At 38.1% G+C, this 18591-nt stretch overlaps 1 protein-coding gene and 2 long non-coding RNA genes across 3 annotated transcripts in view; 2 read left to right on the top strand and 1 right to left on the bottom strand.

Annotated features, from left to right (window-relative positions):
- Positions 1–18591, top strand: part of LOC140171587 (uncharacterized) — a 40903-nt gene that overhangs the window by 10169 nt on the left and 12143 nt on the right. The window lies entirely within an intron of this gene.
- On the top strand, positions 396–6573 carry LOC140171584 (uncharacterized). Its single transcript, XR_011861619.1, has 4 exons — positions 396–662; positions 2927–3021; positions 4456–4530; positions 5411–6573. It is a non-coding gene; the product is annotated as an uncharacterized lncRNA (long non-coding RNA).
- On the bottom strand, positions 13662–17221 carry LOC140172214 (uncharacterized). The gene is made up of 3 exons (XR_011861705.1): positions 16991–17221; positions 14260–14347; positions 13662–13981 (listed from the first exon to the last, which is right to left on the bottom strand). It is a non-coding gene; the product is annotated as an uncharacterized lncRNA (long non-coding RNA).

Here is an 18591-nt window from a genome sequence, read left to right as displayed (position 1 = left end):
AGGACTAAAGTTATTTGGTATTCACAAAAGTGGACTAGGCTTAGTCCTGGACTAAAATGATGCAAAAACGGCACCAAATTTAGTCCACTGAGAGGGCAGGTTTAACTTGTGGACTAAGCGGTGACCGGTGGCTGTGAAATAGCAGTTTTGGGCACTTTTTTAAGCATTTTGTTGAATAAAAATACTGTCAGGGGCAAACAAAGTGATCAGAACTTTCAAACTTACTGCGGCTTTGTAAATGTTATGAAAGGTCACCTTGGAACCTACGTAAATAAGTTTATAGGCCGAGTTTCGTTCACCAAACCGGGAATCGAGCCGCGAAACTACAAGAAAGGCTGAAATTTCCGGTGAGTATTGTGATTATTTGTTCATTTTTTTATTTTAAAAACGAATTAAAACATTAAAGGACATCATCTGTGACGAAACATCATTAACATGTAAATTAGTAACGCCCCGCCCATCAACAGTTCCCGGAAGTGCTTTATTAATGCCCGTAATTAATTGGAATTTTGACATGTAGCCATACCTACCGCCACATTACTCGGGTAAAAATGCCCAATTTTTCCATCTAAAAATGCATTTTGTATATTTTCGTTCGTGTAAGATGTAACGGAGACTGTGGTCTGCAAAGTAATGAAGCATAGACGTGAATTAGTAGCCAGGTATGCCGTAACCAGAGCTATTTTCAACCTTGAATTTTCATGCCACGTAAGCTTACGCATGTACGTATGCCTATGTCACTGTATGTCCTGATGTATTTGCCATACATCATGAAATGCTAGCATACATAATACATGTATAAACAAGTCATGGTGTAAAGGTAAACACTGGATCATGGCGATCAGAAGGACATCATGGACATGGTTAGGTTAACTAGGGTACAGTCTGATTTAGACTCTGTGACTGTGTCGCAGCGCGATGCGATGACATCGCTGAGTGATGCTGCGATACTTCTATGAAATCTGAGCATCCAGGGCTTTACAAGCTTGCATGCTCGACGGTGAAAATTCTCCTCGTGCGGTGGAAATTTTGTCGGCAATGAAAGTTGAACTTTCTTCGCATTGCGCTGCGATATCGTGGCCATGCTGCATGCATGCATGCTTGTGATTGGCTGCTTGAAAATCAAGGTCTGCAGAATGACTATAAAAGGAGATGCAGACCCCACATGCATGACATGAAAACATCGCAGCATCGTGCGATGCAATTAAAATGAACATTTTATCTCATCGTGTGATGCCGCAATGTTTTAAAAGCATAGCATCATGCTGCGATGTGTTGTGGAGTCTGAATCGGTCTTTAGGGATGTCCTTCTGATCGCCGCGATCCAACACTTAAAGCCCTATCCTGACTTCACTTCGCATCGCGATGCGATGCTTTTCAAACATTGCAGCATCGCCCGATGAAATTAAAATGTACATTTTATTTTCATTGCGCGATGTTGCGATGTTTTAAAAGCATGTGGGATCTGCATCTTCTTTTAAGGTCATTCTACCAACCTTGATTTTCCAGCAGCCAATCAGAAGCGTGCATGGCTGCGATATCGCAGCGCGATGCAAAAAAGTTGAACATTATTCAACTCCATCGCGGACCAAAATTTCCACAGCGCGATAAGAATTTTCACCGCTGCGCTCGTAAACACCTGACTCAGATTACAGTTTTTATAGCATCGCAGCATCGCATCGCGCTGCGACGTGGAGTCAGGACGGGGCTTAACTGGTATAAAGCCATATTAAAGCAGTGCTGGTACAGTAGTGATCACACAGGCTTTAAAGCATTATCCACTGAAGATTCCGCTGGATTTCGTAGTGGCATATTCAAAGTTCTTTAAGTATAGTGAATCTAGCATATTTGGTGGAATAAATTCGCACGAAGCGCGCACAAATTTGCACTTTTGAGGTTAAAATGGCCAAATATGAGGTTCGTGTGTAATTACGCTCACACACGCTTGTACATACTCAAGCACTCCAGGCGTATGACACTGAAAGTGCACCCACAATAACTTTGCGACGCAAGTGTATGCCCACAATAACTTCGAGTGCATACCCACAAGAAATGCATACTGGTGGTACCCCCAAAATAACTTGCACACACATGTGAGTTCACAAACACTTTCACCCGGGGATAGCACAACAAGAATGATATGTAACCTAGTGGCTGGCATGCTGGGCCGGGGGCATACCTCATGCAGGGGACTTGTAACATAATGCCCATGGCATTGGTATGCAGGGGATGGGGTGTATATAAAAGTGGGTGTACTAAAATACTAAATACATTTAGCAGGGACATGGTTAAAAATTCGTGAATTTAATGTGTTTTCATTTAAGATCCACATGACCCCTGTGGATGTTACAAATATTTTCCACAAGGAGCAGTGGCAGCGCCAGGAATTTTTTTTTCAGGGGAGCATGGGGGGGCAAAGTGAATTTCAGGGGAAAAAATTGGCAAATTTTTGCATAAAATTGCTGCAAAAAGTGGGAATTTACGTGATTTTGGTGGTTTTGCCTCAAAAGTGGGGGGCAAGAAAAATATTGGGGGGAATTCCCCCTTGCCACCTCCCTCCCTGTAGCACCGCCACTGACAAGGAGAGTATGAATTTTAAATAGAATGAAAGCATTAGGCAGCTTCATTGAATTCCATACACCATCTGATAAAGATTCAGCATCTGAGGGAGTGTGAGTTTCAATTTTTCAAAATCTTTTTTACAGGGGGAGTGTGGAATTTAAATGGCTTAGCCCAATTACTAATAATTTGGTTTATTTCAACTTTTACAATAACAAAATGTCTAATTACAAGTTCAATTTCATGAAAAAACAGTATAAAACTTGCTAGTGCTACTAAGTAGGTTTTCATGATAGGACAAATGTTCAAATATTTGAAGATGGTATCTATTTCTGAAATGTTGCCATTTTGTTTTCTGTTGTTTCAGAGGTGTGAGACATTGGTTGTACTGAAAGCTACATTCGTTTGGTTGCACTGAAAACTGGAAATTACGGCCTGAGCCGTAACCTAAATCTACAAATGGTGAGTTTTTTTAAAATGTTTAATACAATGTAAGAACAATGGAAACATGATAAAAGGATGTCAATTCTTTAAATTTTGAGAAATCTGGAAATTTGCATGATTTGAAACCAACATAGACTCATGCACAGTCCACTGCACACTAAGACACACCCCACTCCAAATGCCCACCCCATACCACAGGGGTGGAATTTCGCGGGAGTCTGAGAGTCGACTCTCGCAGAGACTCCCGTAAAATCCTATTGCGAGAGTCCATGTGGACTCTCGCTGGAAATGATCGGATCAGCGAACTTATGTTTAAGTTCAACACGCCTTAAAACTCAAAGCCTGCAAAATATAAAGGAAAAGTCGCCAAAGATGCAATGACATATATGGAAGTGAGAGTATGATGACACATATATTAAAAACTTAACTTTGTTAGTTTATTTGTTAGTTTGTTTGTTTGAATGCATTTATGTAGGCCTACATATAATACCTTTTGGACTCCCGCAAGATTGTACAACAAGAATCCATTTACGGAATCCATGGACTCTCATAAAACTCTCTTGCGAGAATCCACTTGGACTCCTGTGGCACTTTACGAAATTCCACCCCTGTACCAGCACCGGGGGGGGGGGGGTACTCAAGTTTGGTTTTGGTAGGGATGTGCCGCTGAGATTTTGGAAGTGGACCCATAAATATACCAATTTTTCAAGAAATTTGGACCCATTGATATACCAAAAGTCAAAATTTTCGGCCAAATTTAACCAAAATTGTCTTAGTTTTTTAAAATTTTGCGAAAATCTTGGCTAGATTATAGAAAAATTGGGCTGTTTTCCGAAAAAATTGAGAAAATGTTGAAAAAGGACCCATTCATACACCAAAATAGGCTTTGAAAAAGGGGTCATTGATATACCAGAAGGCCGAAAAAATGCTACCCATGTTTATGCACGTCCCAGTATGGTCATTTGTACTGAGTACCCCCGGTACCAGCATAGCCACCTTTTCAACATCACCTGTGAGCATGCACACATACACACCCCACCCACAGTAATATTGGGCTATTCCATTTAAAATCCACATTGCCCCTGTGGAAGATGTTACAAATTTTCAAATGGAATGAACACACAAAAGGAGAGTGAGTTTCAAATAGTGTTGGTTAATGTGCTAATTCCATTTGAAATTATACTCCCCTGTGGAAGATATTTCTAAATCTTCAACAGGTGGTGTGTGGACTTTGCCCTAATGGCTTAGCCCAATATTTAAAATTGGGCTTGGTAATACCATGATGATATACTGGTTATTTGGTTAACATTTATAATAACATACGTCTGGATTCCAAGTTAAATTTCATGACAAACTGTTTGAAACTTGGTTTTCATCACAGGAAAAATGTTAATTTTGTGTTCAAAATGTTAGATGATATCTATTTCTAAAATGTTGCTATTTTGTTTTCAGTTGTTTCAGATGTGCCGTGAGACATTGGTTGAACAGAAAGCAAGAAATGACAGCCTTAGCCTAAATCTATAAATGGTGAGTTTCTTTTAACATGTTTAATATCAATGTTACTTGTAAGAACCATAAAATCCATAACATTTTGATATTTTAATGAGATGTGAATTCTTTCAATTTCATAGTAAGTTTTTGAGAACACTGGAAATTTACATGAATTGAAACCTACAATCACATTGTAACATATTGTAATTCCCCGAGACTTGTAACGACTCAACTCGGACTCGACTCATCATTTTGGGATTTGTCACTTACTCAAGTTTTAAATCCCAAATGACTCCAACTTCAGGTTTATTCTCAAAATCCCAAGTGATGACTCACTTTATTTAAAGGGGTGTACATAGCCAGATTGACAGCCTCATTTCCTCTCCCACTTAATCCTATCAAAATAGAGATTTGGTACCAGAAGAAAACTCATATATTTATCATAATGTCAGTGAAATGTTGGGCCTGAAATTTGTCCTGTTTAGATGTTTGAACAAAATAGTAATAGCCTCATCCCCATGGTTAACCATCCTGCACTGTTAACATTATTTTCACCATTGTGAAACAGCTGTTTATATCAAAACCACTAGTATAATCAGTGACGGCGCCACAGGGGCATGGTGGGAATTGCCATCTCAGTCAGAACTCTTGCCCCAAAAAAAAAAAAAAAATTTCCACTTTTTATGTAATTTTGTGCAAATTTGTTGATTTTGCTCCCCCTGAAATTCACTTTGCCCCCACCCCCCTAAAAAAATACCTGGTGCCGTCACTGAGTATAATAATTATAAAACATGGTAATCAGATTATTTTGGTATGCGAAATGAAAACCAAAAAATCTGACCACCCACAGGAGAAAAAGAAAGAGCCCCAATATTATGAGTTTTTAACTACTCTATTTCTTTCTTTCCTGTTACAGGTATCTTCAAGCATGATGAGTAGTAACATTTGACACCACCAGTTGGATGACTAAAGATGTTTGTGCAAGATCTCTTCTGTGAATGTTTTTAAAGGAAATCAATGTACAAATGATACATAAAATGTTAAAGAACCACTAAATTTGATATAAATTGCAAAGTTGCAGTGAACATTTTTCTGGACCATTCCAGTAAATCCGCATAATCATGCCTCTTCATTTCAAGTGCGTGAAAAATGTTTGAATTATTAATACAATTTGAATTTGTATATTTTAATGCAACTTTCTATGGTGGCAGATTAAAGTTTGAAGTTGTTATTATTGATCTTGTTATTTATTAAGCCAAAGCGGATAACCGTAACCTCTTTTCTTGTTGACATTTGTTTATTATTCTTTAGCTGCCCAAAATGCAGTGTAGTTACTCAGTGAACATTTTGTCTGTTTTCGCCATGGTAGTACAGGGCGCTATTGGGTAATATTTGGGATCTAGTTTTGCTACATTATGATTGTTGAACCAATGTTTTTTTGCATCCTTATGCCTCAACTGATAAGACTAGAATTGGTTCTCCATTTTTATGCGCCCTGTGCTTCCCATGAGGGGTCAAAGGGTCATGGGGCCAAAATTTCAAATTTGTTATATCATGTTGCAATCCATCCCTCAAATTGTTTGTTCCTCTCATTGCTTGGAATAAAAAAAGTCAACTGTCATTCTGAACTAATGGTTAGTTCAGGAGTTTTAGAGTAAAATAGGTCAAAGGTCAAATATCACATGCACAGTCGCCAAATTTTCAAAGTGCACCGATTTAATCACAACTTGTCTCAAAATACTCCTCTGGGCAAACAAAATAGTATAGGAAAACAATTCGTTTGAGAAATGTATAACTGCATAAACTCTGAACGGGGACATGACTATGAAAATTTGTACAAAAATTGTGAATTAATGTTTGAGATTTCCTATAGTAAGGGTCCGTTCACAAACACTTGTAAGGGGGGGGCTGATGCAAAAAAAATTTATCGCGAACATTTTTCGGGGCCTCCCCTTTACAGACCTCGAAAATTTCAGGGCCCTCCTTTTTTGACATGAAAATTATGGGTCAATCCCATAGAAAAGCATATAACTCAATTTTTACAGGAAAATGTGTGGTCATTTTTTCAGGGCCCCCTTAGGAGGGTCAAAACTTTTATGTGCCCCCTTTTGCATCAGCCCCCCCTTACAAGTGTTTGTGAACGGTCCCTAAGGGAGTAATTTGACCTATCTAACCTTATAACTCCCGAACTAAGAAGAATATGACCATTGACTTTTTTATTCCCTGTGATGAGTGGAACAATTTGAGATACATAACAACATGATGGGGCTATTTTTTAAGTTTTGGCCCCACAGTGACCTTATATTGATACATTTAATATTATCATCAGCAAAATCGATACTTAGAGACATTCCTGTAAAATTTAAGATATTGATGTTCCTGGTAAACATGTTAAAAACAGAGAGAAAAATAATAATAAAAAATGAAAACCATATTAACTTATGTGTGGGTGTGTGTTTATGGTCATTTGAATTTTGGTAAGTTGGGTAACATAATATTAATTTAATATATTTCACGTTTATGAATATTATCGAGGGGACTAACCAGAAGTCGTTATTTGACGTATGACAAAATTGACAGAAGTGTTCTGTCCCTATATTTCAAAACAACTTTTTTTTGCTGAAATTCTATTTATCAGAAAGTTTTTGAACTCATCATTGCAAAACAAAACATTTATTTTGGACATACGCAGTTCTGGTTCTAAGCCGTTGTTTATCATGTATATATGCAATGGTATTATATATTACGGGCAATAACCAGGAATCCAGTTCCCACGGTCCCTGTACTCCCGTGTATGATTATCTGCCGATATTAATGCTCGTCGGAAATTTGTTAAAATATGGGATGATTTCTGGGACGCACAAAAAAGTTTCATTTTTCAAAACAAATTCGCAGAATGGTGCAAAAAGGTGTTCTTCGTCTAAATCCAAGTAAAATAAATGTGCATAATGTATCCAATTATTTATCATGCACGCAATATTGCTCGAAATGCTTATTTTAACTCGGTTTCGGGCCCGGGTTTCGGGACTAGTTGTAGCTACGTGTTCCTGTCCAAAAAAGCATGCGAGGGTTTCGCGAATTCGATTTAAAAAGGTGTTTTTGCTCTGAAATGTTCACAAAATATTCAAAAAGGTGAATGTTTTCACTTTGACCAGGCGATTTTGATAAAACTGTTGCAAAATTGTACAACTCCGATCGATCATATCCCTCGAGCTCATCTCAGAATTGCCAATATAGTCGAATTTGCCGTGAAAATTGGGACGAGCGAAGCACGAGCAGGTAAAATTTGTCAAACCTGGATCCGCTCTTTCTGGCAATAACTCCCCTGTTACTGCCCCTCCGCCCTTCACTTTTATATACGCTATATAAAGCCTACTATTACTATCCATCTACTAAATAGGCACTAGGCCTACTGTATAAACGCAGGGCCTACCTTTACTTGTTTAATGTAACTATTTGTTTTGCCAGCCGTTCTTTCAAAATCCCGTTGGCCTACTTTAAATTAAAAAGAAAATAGCCTATAAAGAAAGAAAACACATAAATAAATATAAACACATAAATAAATATGTATTAATGTATAACAGTAAACAGGGTGTTTCAAGATTGATTTCTTGTTACATCCTTATCGAGCTACCATTAAAAAAAACCGCGATCGATGATGTGCGGCCTCTGACGACGCTGTTGCGCATGTGCAGTTCAATTAGTCCGTGGATTGACCTTTAGAGCTCGCGTTAGTGCAGGCCTAACGCGCAATCTGAAAAGTTAGTCCGCGGATTAACTTTCAGATCGCGAGTTAGGCCTGGACTTGTTAGTCCAGCTTTTGTGAATACCAATTAGTCCTGGTCCGTGGATCATCCTTAGACCAGGACTAACTAGTCCCGGACTAGCGATAATCCAGGACTAAAGTTAGTCTCCTTTTGTGAATACCGGCCTTAGGAAGAATCAATTCATCCTAAGTCCCACTTAGGATGAATCCTAAGTTTTATGAAATAGGACCTGTGTGGTCCTATTTCATAAAACTAGGATTCATCCTAAGTGGGACTTAGGATGAATTGATTCTTCCTAGTCTTGAACTCTTCCTAACTTTAGGATTGATCCTATCTTCTATATTATAAAGCAACTTAGGAAGAATATCCTTCCTAAGTTTCTTCCTAACTTAGGAAGGGGTCAGGAGGTGTCCTAACTTTAGGGATTCTTCCTAGAGTCCCTATCTTAGCTAAAACGTCAAAAAACCATGATTTTTGTGATTTTGATGAAAATCAAGGGGGAAAAGGGTTTAAATGAGTCTAACTCCGGTATTTTTTGAAACTTGGATCTGAAACTTTGCAGATATGTCAAGGTTGATATAAACTTACCATCTATAGTAAAATAAAGTGAATCTTATATTTTTCACTATCTTCTGTTGTCATGGTAACATGTTTAAAATCCACAGATTTGGTAAAAAATGAGTCTAACTCCGTTATTTTTAGGAACTCGAACCTGAAATTTTGCAGGTGTGTCAAGGTTGATAAAGGATAACCATATATAGTAAAATAAAGTGGAACAAAAATTTTCGCTATCTTCTGTTGCCATGGTAACATGTTACAAATCCACAGATTTGGTAAAAAATTAGTCTAACTCCGTTATTTTTAGGAATTCAAATCTGAAACTTTACAGGTATGTCAAGGTTGATAATAGCTAACCATAAACAGTAGAGTAAATTGAAACATATGTTTTCGTTATCTTCTGTTGCCATGGTAACGTGTTTAAAATCCACAGATTTGGTAAAAAATGAGTCTAACTCCGTTATTTTTAGGAACTCAAGCCTCAAATTTTGCAGGGGTGTCAAGATTGATCAAAGCTATACATATATAGTCAAAAAAAAGTGAAACATATATTTTCGCTATCTTCTGTTGCCATGGTAACATGTTACAAATCCACAGATTTGTTAAAAAATTAGTCTAACTCCGTTATTTTCAGGAATTCAAATCTGAAACTTTACAGGTATGTCAAGGTTGATACTAGCTAACCATAAACAGTAGAGTAAAGTGGAACATAAAGCTATACATATATTGTCAAAAAAGGGAAACATATATTTTCGCTATCTTCTGTTGCCATGGTAACATGTTTAAAATCCACAGATTTGGTAAAAATTAGTCTAACTCCGTTATTTTTATGAATTCGAACCTGAAAATTTGCAGGTGTGTCAAGGTTGATAAAGGATAACCATATATAGTAAAATAAAGTGAAACAAAAATTTTCGCTATCTTCTGTTGCCATGGTAACATGTTACAAATCCACAGATTTGGTAAAAAATTAGTCTAACTCCGTTATTTTTAGGAATTCAAATCTGAAACTTTACAGGTATGTCAAGGTTGATAATAGCTAACCATAAACAGTAGAGTAAATTGAAACATATGTTTTCGTTATCTTCTGTTGCCATGGTAACGTGTTTAAAATCCACAGATTTGGTAAAAAAATTAGTCTAACTCCGTTATTTTCAGGAATTCAAATCTGAAACTTTACAGGTATGTCAAGGTTGATAATAGCTAACCATCAAAATGTCCGTTTTCTCATTCAAAACTTCATCTACTGCATCTAGTACTTGGTCAGTACTCCACATAACAGAGGAACTGACATACTTCACTTTGATGATGAGACAGAACAAAATTCACATAGAGGAACTTGAACCCAAAAGTGGGATGGCTTCTTTAATAGGCCAATCAAATTAAGGAAATTCAGGGTTTAACCCACTACTAACTGCAACAGAAACCATTTAATCACCATTCATTTCAGAAAAGTATAGGCCTATTAAAGAAAAATATCAAAAGTCCAAGTAGTGGAACAGTGCCTAATTTGCATAAATCCAAAATGTTATTAAAACGTTTTTACCTAAACCAAAAGCCAAAATATAACTTATTTAAAACGTTTGCTGGGAGAGCTGAAACAACAACACTTTTGTAAAACGTACATAACTCATTTAAACAACAATAAATTAAGCAAGTTTTCAAAGCATATGATTTGTAGAATGAACTTTTGCAAAACACCAAAGTGGTTTTTTTCAATAATATATTGATTCAGATAATGAAAATCAATTTTTTTGGCTGCTTCGACCAACAATACCTCATATATTAAGCTTTTCCCCTGTAACTCAAGAAATGTAGATCTGAGATAGGTCAAACTATACTATTTCTGAATCCTTATGACGAGAGGATTACATTGTGGTTTTTAGCAAAAATTGACCAAATTAGAAATTTCACCCCCCCCCCCCCTGCATAAACGGCCATTTTGGATTTATGCAAATTAGGCACTGTTCCACTACTTGAATTTTTGGGGACTTTTGATATGCTTTTGTGTTAGCTTTTGGGAGATGGATGCAATGCATGCAAAATGGATTCTGTTGCAATTAGTGGTGGGTGATTTGGCCTATAACCTTAACTACGGTAGTTTTTTATACCAATTATCAAAAACACTAAAACACACAAAACATAATGCAACTTTAAATCATAAGTACATTTTGGAAATCATTTTGTTTATTGCATAAACGTTCACTACAAACTTGCTTCACATTTTGATTGTTATGATAACCTTTAAGAGAAGCCCCACCAGAGCAGTTCTGGGGTGAACCAAATCTGCCATGTTATCAAATTAATCAGTGACAAGGTTATCTCTGAATTTGACAAGGGATAATTGATGTTTTAATGTTATTGGCAATTGCATCAATTAGCACCTATCAAATTCAGAGATGACCTTGTCACTGATTAATTTGATAACCAGGCAGGTTTGGTTCAACCCAGAATAACTGCTCTGGCGGGGGTTCCTCTTTAAAAGAGGTCTCCGGCAATCACAACATTATGCCTTATATATAAGAAAAATAATTATCAAGCATGAATCACATGGTTTTATTTAAAACAAACTCATAGTGACCATAAAAACGTCGAGTGCAATGACGTCTCAGTAATACAATGAAGGCGGACGACAATGGAGCACAATTAGTAACCATTACGTCATTGCACTTAGATAATTTTGGTGCGGGAATTTTGAATATCGCGTATTGAGAGCCGACTGTTTTTATTTGTTTTATGGTCAATTATGAGTTTGTTTCAAATAAAACCATGTGATTCATGCTTGATAATTATTTTTCTAACATATAAGGCATAATGTTATGATTGCCGCAGACCCCGTTTAATAGACATGGAGTCATGGACCTTCATGTAGTAATTCTGTACGAGGATTGGAGGAAGACATACACATATTCTAATCTTAGTGGCCTTAGTGTTGGATCGGGGACCTCCTACACCAGTGTCAAAGACCAATGGACCCCCTCTCAATTGACTAAGAATGAGAATAAACTATATAAATTTCTGTTTTTACTATCATCAACTGTAATGTCCAATATTTTGCCTTAATGGATAGGCCTACCGCAAATGCGCCAGCATGATTCAGCATCCACAACTCAAAATATTGAACCTGCCTTACCGTTCACACGGCTAGTAAAAACAACAATTCCTCCATCAAAAAGCTATTCAATTTTCAAAATAATACTGAGTGCCATTCTTTTACTCAAAGAAAAGATAGGAGTGAAAATTTCCTGCCAAATGAGATCCTTAAGAAATCATGGTGTTGCTGTATAAAATGGACAAATTTGCATATTTAAGTGTTTCCGTACTGTTTTTAGGGCTGTGCAATAATTATGAGCCTTGGTGGGAGGGTAAAATGGGAGGGGCAACACATTTTTGGCCAGCTGAAAGGGAGGGTGCGTGCAATTTTTTGACAAGCCGAGTGGGGGGTAGTAAGCGATTTTTGGCATATTCATGGGGCACCAAAAAAGGAAATGCTTAAATATGCTAATTTTCCTGCTCGCTGCGCTTGCAACATGTATCTAGACCAATGAAGGTTTGAACAAGGGGGGAGGGGGCAAAGATTTTTTGGCACCCTTACGAAAATGGCACGCTTTTTTTGCAAGCGTGCAGCATGAATGCGCACACATGTCGCACATGTGCATATGAGTGTGCGCATGCGTGTTTTTGAAAAAACACGCATGCACATGCATGCACCGTGCATCTCTGCACGCATGCAGGGCTGCATGCATGCAGGAGCTGCACGCTTGCAGGAGCTGCATGCACACGTGCAGAAGCTGCACGCTTGCAGGAGCTGCATGCACGTGTGCAGAAGCTGCACGCTTGCAGGAGCTGCATGCATGTTTTTTTCCAAAAACACGCATGCGCATGCATGCACAGTCTGCACGCTTATATAGCATGCAGGAGCTACACGCGTGCAGGAGCTGCACGCATGCAGGAGCTTGCCGCTTGCAGGAGCTGCACGCGTGCAGGATCTGATGATAATATACAGGTATTTATACACTTCATGCATGTCTGCTGAATTCAACACTAACCTCATAGACTATGGTTTCCTGGGGGAAAGAATCGCAAAAAACACTTTTGAAACTTACGCAATTCGATTTTTCTTGCAGAGACTATTCTTGATATGCTCAACATCAACAAGACAATGATGAAAACCCCTAAAATACACTTCAAACTTATAAATTTTCAAAGTTATTGGGAGCTTCTGAGGAGCTAACACTTCTCTGATCCTTGGCAGTTGGTGACCTCTGATATCCCATACTGCACTGCTGCTTCCTGCAATTATGCGTGCAAGTGGTCAATGCGTGCGCTGCACGCTTCAAGTTTGCGTGCAGAGAATATTAGGTGTGCAAATGCGTGCACTGCACACTTAAAAAATGCGTGCAGGGAAAAATGTGCAAGTTGCGTGCAGCGCACAGTTTATTATGTGTGCAATTGATACTTGCGTGCATTGCCTGCACGCACATGGCTAGTTCGCACACATGAACACGCTCTTGCTCGCTTCTGCACACTTCTGCACACTTTTGCACACTTATTTAAGCGTGCAGCACGCTTCGGCACACATTTTTTTTTGCCTGCATTTTCGTAAGGGCAGGCTGAGAGGGGCAAGCGATTTTGGCAGGCCGTGAGGGGGCAAGTGATTTTTGTAGAGCCGTTCGGAAATTTTATTGCACATGCACAGCCCCCATGAATGTCAAACCCCCCCCCCCCTCGGCTTGCCAGAAATTTCTACCCCCCTGGCTCGCCAAAAATATCTCCCCCAAAAAAAAAAAAAAAAAAAAACTTGAGAGAATACCACAACAATTTTTTCATGTAACCATGGACATGAACCGTGTTATTGCACTTACCTGTAGGTGCATTTTGCAATTGTAAATTATATAACATTTGTAACTTTAAGTTCTAGTCCATCTTAAAGATAGTCAGGTAATATGTATTGCCATTTACTTCCAATTTTAGAGATAAATTTATCCAATCTTTATACTGATATTTATAGTGTCATTTAAAGAATTTACTTTGTACCAGTCATGTAGCCGGGACATGTAGATTGAATAATCATCAAGAATATGATCAGTCTCTTGAGTCACAAATTGTGTTGTTTCTCCTGCAACCATGGCAGCCGCAAGGTTGATTTTTAAATCATGCCCCTGTAAAATAAGACAAAAATAGTAAGAACATATTAAAAAGTGTGAATTAAATGGAATTAAATTTTGAATTTCTTTAAATTTTAAAAATAATTTTGATTTAAATCATGGACCTGATACTGAAAAAAAATACAAGGTAAATTTTTACAAGTGATTTTACCCCAATTCTCCAACATTCTTCATATTGTTGATTTCATCATTACATGTAAATAAAGAGTTCTAAATTCTCTGTTATCTTTTATCTGCATGGGTTTGCTGTTGGCATTCATTATTCTACTTACCATTGACAGATCCACTGACCACTGCGTCTTCACAGACTCTTCATAGAAATCAAACCAATCCACTTAACACATTGATAACCAGCATCAACTGCAAATCAAACACACAATTAAGCATTATGATCAGTTAATTTTAAAAAAGAAATCAAACTTTATTAGGGGCAGCTTCAAAACTCGACTGCCAGTTGCCCAAGAGGATTTTTCAAGATTTTAGGCCTAGTAAAGCTTTACGAGGCCTAAAATCTCGATAAAATTCTTGATTTTACTGTTCCATAAAAGCTACGGCACATTGAAATCAAGGAATTTAGCAAGATTTTAGGCCTCGTAAAGCTTTGTGCAAAAGCTACGGAACATTGAAATCAATTAAAATTCTTAATTTCGATTTTATCAAGATTTTAGGCCTCATAAAGGTTTACGAGGCCTAAAATCTCAATAAAATTCTTGATTTTACTGATAATTTTAGGGCTCGTAAAGCTTTGCGTAAAAGCTACGGAACATTGGAATCAATTAAGATTATCAATTTCAATTTTATCAAAATTTTAGGCCTTGAGCCCTTGTAAACCTTTACGGGTTTAAAATTCTACTGTTGAAAAAAATTCAAGTTTAAGAGGCCTATAAATCTTGATAAAATCCTTGATTTCAATGTGCCATAGCTTTTAATTTATGGAACATTGAAATATAAAATTTTATCAAGATTTTTAGGCCTCTTAAACTTAAAGCTTTACACCCGTTGGCATTGGGTGTTTTTGACAGCATGAAATAAACCAAACAATTATTATTGCAAAATTTCTCCAAATCTATGCTAAGGCTACGCATGAAATAGAACCGAGAACAAAATTGATCACGGGATTGAGTTCGAAGTAGAAAAACCAAATTTATTCCTGTGATTTATTTATCTGGCCAGCTATCCACTGGATCGGGAGAAAATAATAAGAACCCCTTGGCCTTTATTTCAATTTCGCTGACCTTTGTGTGCTAAAACACCCCTATTTTTCCAATTTCACAGACAATTTTGTCCATGGACAAGCCCTAAAAATGACCCCTTTTTCCTCAATTTTGGTAATGATCGTACGGTCAGTATTGCAAGTTGAGTAACCCCACCGGGGCTTTACAAAGCCTAAACTAAAACTCTCAATAAAATTGAAGGTGAGAATTTTAATTGATTTCAATGTTCTGTTGCTTTTACTCAAAACTTTACAAGGCCTAAGGGGGCTGGCATTTTCTTCGGAAGGGGGGGGGGGGGGGTCCCAAAAATACTGGGGGGCATAGAATTTTCAGACCAAAAATAGGGAGGTTATAATTTTTTTAACACCCAAAATAGGGGGGGTTATAGAATTATTAAGGGCTGGTGATTTAAAAATTTTCTCGCGCTGCGCGCGCATTCTTTAACTTCGCAGTCAAAATGTGCGCACAATCTATGCAAAATTTTTACACGCTCCACGCGCCCTCTCTACACTTACAATAAAAATTTTACCGCGCCCACACACTTTCTTCACTTTTAAGTTTTGACGCGCTCCGCGCCTTAGTTCCGGCAATGAATAATTTTTCTTGAGTCTGTGTAGTTGGAAGGGGGGGTCATAAAATTTTTCGACCCGCGATAGGGGGGGTCGTAAAAAAATTTGCCCGCGATAGGGGGGTCATAAAAAAATTGACTCCGGTCACCGACATATTTGGGACCCCCCCTTCTGAAGAAAATGCCAGCCCCCTAAAATCTTGATAACAGTTCTCATTGTACGTGTGAACGCTATCGGTGGAACAATAGTTGGGACATGGCAGTACATGCATGATTGAAAAAGGAATTTGGTACTCCCTACAACTTAGGGGTGGTGCAATAATTATGTGTACCCCAGGGGGTGAATTCTCAAAATGGTCTGCCAAAATCGCTTGCCCCCCCCCTCTGGCCGTGCCAAAAATCTTTGCCCCCCCCTTTCGACGTGCCAAAAACCTTTGCCCCCCCTTTGATGTGCCAAAAATCTTTGCCCCCCCCCTTACACATGCAAGATTTTGGGGAACCCGAATTTAAAACCTTAAATTGTCTTGTCATATAGTGCGAGCGTAGCGAGCAGGAAATTTTGCATATTTGAACGTGTTCCTAACGTTTTCCTAAGCCTTTTAGGGCGTAATATAGAAACGGTGCCCAAAATATCTGTGCCAAAAATTGCTTGCCCCCTTTCGATCTGCCAAAAATCGCTTGACCCCCCCCCTTTGACCTGCCAAAAATGCTTGCCCCCCCTTTTGGCCTGCCAAAAATCTTTGCCCCCCTATAATTCACCCTGGGGGTACACATAATTATTGCACCACCCCTTACAACTTAAATACAAGTACAAAATTATGCATGGCATTGCCATTGGCATGCCTAGCCCTAGCCTATAAATAATATTTTAAATTACTCCCCCCTATTCCCTATCGCAATTTACTGACTAAAAACTTCACAATCCTGACCGTGATGTGTATGGTAAACTGTCTAGGCAAAAATAAAGGCCTATTCAATAAATACGAGTCTGCCGTGAAGACATTAAAAGCTCAAGTTTACCCCTATACATTTGCATAGGGTTTCGTGTGCCTCCACAGAAGCTCACAGACGCCGATTTACTTCCTTTAAAATTTCACGTTTTCTGACATTTTTATGGCCAGACAAAAGCACATAGGTAAAATAATGTCATTTACTAGCAGAAAAATGAAGAAAAATCCCCAAATCATACATATAAGCCATGATTTGAAGCAATTTACTCACCATTTTCACTTTTGTGTGCACATTGAAAAAGCGGCCATCTTGGTTTCTTCTCTGATGAGCAAACTCATGAATATGCAAATTAGCTTCTTCCACAAATACATGGCATACTGTTTTTATATTTAGGAAGAATCAAAATAGGATTCTTCCTATCCTAGGATCAATCATAAGTCCTGACTTAGGATGAATTGTATTGGAACTCTTCCTAAATAAGTTAGGAAGAGTTACTTAGGATGAATCCTAAGTTGAGCTTTATGAAACAGGACCCTGGTCATGAGATTTGTTGTCACTGAGTTTAAGCCCCATACCCCTTACAGATGTCCAGATAATGCAATTGCAAGATTTTACCCCCTTTAATGACCTTTGACCCCAATTCTGTGTGCAAGTGATGGGCGCTGGGTAAAGCCGATGCACATGTGTAAGTGACGTCATTGTGCTATGTAATATGTGGCAGAAGAACCATTTTGAAGGTATTTGGTTATATACCAAAAATGCCCCTTTAATGACCTTTGATCCCAATTCTGTTTGCAACCTATGGGCACTGGATATAGCCGATACATATGTGCAAGTTACGTAATTGTAGGGTGTAGGCCTAATATGTAGGAGGAGAAGCATTTTGAAGTTATTGCCAGAAAGAAGAAGAAGCAGAAAGATCCGATAGCAAAACAGTACCTAGCTTGGGGGGTTGGAAACCCCCCAGCTAGGTAATAAAGAATATCTGAAGGCCAGTTTGCATTACCATGGACTCACTCAAAACCAGGCGGCTGACACTGAAAAATTTGCATGGAAAAATGACCCGTCTCCTCCGCAGCCAATTTGGTTCCGCTCCATCGAAATCAAGCCGGTCACGGAGGAGACTACCGTCCTTTGTGTTTGTTCATTTGTGTATGGAGAGCCCTTTTTGGAGTCCGGAATGACTTAGGCTACGCTCTCAGCTAGAGTCCGACGCTGCATAATTTGCACTAGAAATACCTTTTCTGTGAAATCGCTATAGAGCCAACCGGGAGCACGTATTCGTTTTGAAAATATAGCATTAAAATTAGTATCACCCTTGTGGCCACCGTGCAGTGGAAAACCTTAATTCTTTCATTAAAAGGAAATGAAAATTAAAAAAACACGGATCTACTTGTGCACCAATAAAATTGGCACAGCAATTTGTCTCAAATATGAATGAATTTTAAGAAACATACGGGGTATGATGAACATTGACCTGACGCCATGATAGTAGGATCTATTAGTCGTTTTATATACAATGTATATACCGTATTGTCATAATACCAATATTTGTCATTATATATAATGAGTAATATCTAGCAACGTAAATGTGCAGTTCATATGCACAAACGAATACTGATCTTTATGATATTCAGGTTTTTGTACATCACATATAACATGTCACATAGGAGGTCATACGTGTTGACCTTCATCTATTGTATTTGTTCATCTGTGTATGGAGAGGATTAGCGCCATTAAAACGCCATCAGTATTAGGGCGTAGTTCAGTGAACTCATCGGATTGCTATTCCAAGTACTTTGATAAATACAGATAATATGTATGGGTCGAGGCGATTGCATTGAAAAACCTAATAAATTATTCATAACAGT

Source organism: Amphiura filiformis, chromosome 15 (genome assembly GCF_039555335.1).
Source record: "Amphiura filiformis chromosome 15, Afil_fr2py, whole genome shotgun sequence".
NCBI classification, from domain to species: Eukaryota; Metazoa; Echinodermata; class Ophiuroidea; order Amphilepidida; family Amphiuridae; genus Amphiura; species Amphiura filiformis.
Note: the sequence above shows the minus strand (reverse complement) of the source record. Positions and strands in the feature narration are given on the sequence as shown.